At 32.1% G+C, this 3,708-nt stretch overlaps 1 pseudogene; it reads left to right on the top strand.

Annotated features, from left to right (window-relative positions):
- Positions 1-2,566: 2,566 nt before the first annotated feature.
- LOC138170175 (large ribosomal subunit protein uL16-like) lies at positions 2,567-3,184 on the top strand (annotated as a pseudogene).
- Positions 3,185-3,708: the final 524 nt, after the last annotated feature.

Genomic DNA, 3,708 nt, shown 5'->3' with positions numbered 1-3,708 from the left:
AGATAGATAGATAGATAGATAGATAGATAGATAGATAGATAGATAGATAGATAGAAGATAGATATGAATGTGCATTCAGATTCCATCAGTTCTTTCCTTGAAAGTGGATAGTATTTTTCATCATAAGTTTTTTGGAATTGTCTTGGATCATTGCATTCATGAGAATAGTTGTCATTCCAAGTTTATTCTATACCTGTTTAATCCATTGATTCACCACTCTTCTTCTTAGCCAGTACCAGATTATTTTGATGATTAGACCTTTATAATATGGTTTGAAATCTGGTACTTCTAGGTCACCTTCCTTCACATTTTTCCCCATTAATTACCTTGATATTCTTGACCTTTTCTCCTTTCAGATGAATTTTGTTACTAGTATTTCTAGCTTAAAAAATATTTTTTGGTAGTTTGGTATGGCATTAAAGAAGTTAAATTAATTTAGTTAGAATTGTCATTTTTATTTTATTTGGTTGACCTACTCATGAGCAATTAATATTTCTCTATTAATTTAGATCTGACTTTGTGTGAAAAATGTTTTGTAATTGTCTTCATATAATTCTGGGTTTGTTTTGTCAGGTAAATTCCCAAATATTTCATATTGTCTACAGTTATTTTAAATGTAATTTCTTTTTCTATCTCTTGCTGCTGGTGTTTGTTAGTAATATATAGAAATGATAATGATTTATGTGGGTTTATTTTGCAACTTTGCTAAAGTTGTTAATAAGTTCAAGTAGGTTTTAGTCGATTCTCTAGGATACTCTAAGTATGCTATATCATCTGCAAAGAGCAATAGTTTTCTATCTTCATTGCCTATTCTAATTCCTTCAATTTTTTTCTTCACTTTTTATGAAAGCTAGAATTTCTAGTACACTATTGTTTACTACTGATGATAATGTGTATCCTGGCTTCATCCCAGATCCTCCTGGGACAGTTTTTAGCTTATCTCCATTACAGACAATGCTTGTTGATGGTTTTAACTAGAGACAACTTATCATTTTAAGGAAAGCTCAATTATTCTTATACTTTCTAGAGTTTTTTTTAAAAAAACAGAAATGAAAGTTGTATTTTATCAATTATTTTTCTCTATTTCTTGAGATAATCATGATTTTTTTATTGATATGGTCAATTATATTGATAGTTTTCCTTATAGTAAAACAATTCTGCAATCCTGGAATAAATCCCATCAGGTCATAGTATATGATCTTAGTCATATATTGTTTTAATCTCCTAGCTAGTATTATATTTAAATTTTTTTCTGCATCAGTATTCATTATGGAAATTGTCCTATAGTTTTTTTTTTCTTCTTTGTTTTTGCTCTTTCTAGCTCAGGTATCAAAACCATATTTGTGTTGTAAAAGGAAGTTGGCAGGATTCCCTCTTTGCCTATTTTTCCATTAGTTTATATAGTATTGGGACTAATTATTCTTTATGTGTTCAAAAGAATTAATTTGTGAATCCATCTGATCCTAGGGATTTTATTTTAGCTCATTTATGTTCTGTTCAATTTCTTTTTCTAAGATAGGGTTATTTAAATATTCTATTTCCTCTTCTATTAATCTGGTCAATTTATACTTTTGTAAATATCCATCCATTTCATTTAGATTGTCAGATTTATTGGCATATAATTGACCAAAATAGCTCTTAATTTTTGCTATAATTTTCTCTATATTGGTGGTGAATTTACATCTTTCATTTTTGAAACTCGTAATTTGGTTTTCTTTCCTTTTTAAAATAAAATTAAACAATGTTTTACTTATATTATTGTTTTTTAAACAAAACTAGTTTCTAGTTTTATGTATTAGTTCAATGGTTTTCTTACTTTCAATTTTGTTAATCTCTTCTTTGATTTTTAAAGTTTTCTAATCTGGTGTTTAATTTTATATTTTTAATTTGTTCTTTTCTATCATTTTTTAAAACTGCATGCCCAGTTCATTGATATTCTCTTTCTTTCTCTTTATTTTATTGATGTAAGCACTTACAGATATAAAATTTCCCCTATGTACTTCTTTGGTTGTATCTCACAAATTTTGGTATATTGTCTCATTGTTATCATTCTCTTTAATGAAATTATTTTTTGTTTCTAAGATCTGGTCTTTGACCCACTCATTCTTTGAAATTAGATGTTTCCAAGAAAAAAAATTAATATTTCTATATCCTTTTATTGAATGTCGTTTTTATTGTCTGAAAAGGATGCATTTAGTATTTCTGCTTTTCTGCATTTGATTGTGAGATTTTTATGCCCTGGTAATATGATCAATTTTCATGAAATTTCCATGTACATCTCAGAAAAGGGTGTACTTATTTCTAGTCCTGTTCAATTTTTCCCTGTAGCTGTATCATATCTAACTTTTCTAAAAGTCTATTCATCTCTTCAACATCTTTCTTATTTATTTTATTTACCTATTTCTGAGAGGGGAAAGTTGAGATTTCCTAGTATTAGTTTTACTATTTCCTTCTGTAATTCATCTAACAGTATTTTTTTTAAGAATTTGGATGTTCCCCTTTCCCTGCAGCAAGATACAGTCCCTACTGGTGCTGGTGCTATGGGGCATTGCCCTGCCTGCTATTATAGGTAGTATAAAAATAAGCCATACCTGAAGTCCCATTTCTGCAGGGGAGTTCCTGATGCCAAGATAAAAATCTTTGATCTTGTTAGAAAGAAAGCAAAAGTGGATGAATTTCCATTGTGTGGCCACATGGTGTCAGATGAATATGAACAGTTGTCATCCGGAGCCTTAGAGGCTGCTCAGATCTGTGCCAACAAGTATATGATGAAGAGTTGTGGCAAGGATGGCTTTCATATTCATGTGCAGTGACATCCTTTTCATGTCATCTGTATCAATAAGATGTTCTCATGTGCTGGGGCTGATAGGCTCCAGACTGGCATGCAGAGAGCCTTTGGGAAGCCCCAGGGCACTGTAGCCAGTGTACACATTGGCCAAGTTTCATGTCGATTTGCACCAAGGTCCGGAATAAAGAACATGTGATTGAGGCTTTGCGTAGAGCCAAGTTCAAGTTCTCTGGCCACCAGAAGATCCACATCTCCAAGAAATGGGGTTTCACCAAGTTCAATGCTGATGAGTTTGAGGATATGATAGTTGAGAAGTGACTCATTCCTGATGGCTGTAGAGTTAAGTACATCCCCAGCTGGGGACCCTTGGACAAATGGCAGACACTCCACTCCTGAGGGGTGTGTGCTGTGACATCTACCTTTTGGAGGCATAAATAAACTAAAGCTAAAAAAAAAAGATTTTGGATGCTAAGGGCAGCTAGGTGGTACAGCGGATAGAGCACCATACCTGGAGTCAGAAGTACCTGAATTCAAATATTGCCTTAGAAGCTTATTAGCTATATGACCCTATATGTGCAAGTCACTTGACTGCTTTCAAAAAAAAATTTGGTTGTTATTCCATGTGGTGCATTTTTGTTTAGCATTGGTATTTCTTCATTTTCTGTCATTTATTTTAGTAAGATGTAGTTTTCCTGATTGTCCCTTTTGATTAGGTCTATTTTTGTTTTTGCTTTGTGGAAGATCATGATTTCTACCCTCAGCTGAAACATAATAGATTTTGCTTTAGTCCCTTATTTTTTCTTTGGGTGAGTCTCTCTCTTTCAAGTGTGCTTCTTACAAACAAAATATTGTTGGATTCTGGTTTTTAATTCATTCTGCTATCTATTCCACTTTATGGGTGAGTTAAACCCATTCACATT

This window comes from Petaurus breviceps, unplaced genomic scaffold (genome assembly GCF_028583685.1).
Source record: "Petaurus breviceps papuanus isolate PSGF00001 unplaced genomic scaffold, PetGlider_PUasm1.0 38, whole genome shotgun sequence".
Lineage (NCBI taxonomy): Eukaryota > Metazoa > Chordata > Mammalia > Diprotodontia > Petauridae > Petaurus > Petaurus breviceps.
Note: the sequence above shows the minus strand (reverse complement) of the source record. Positions and strands in the feature narration are given on the sequence as shown.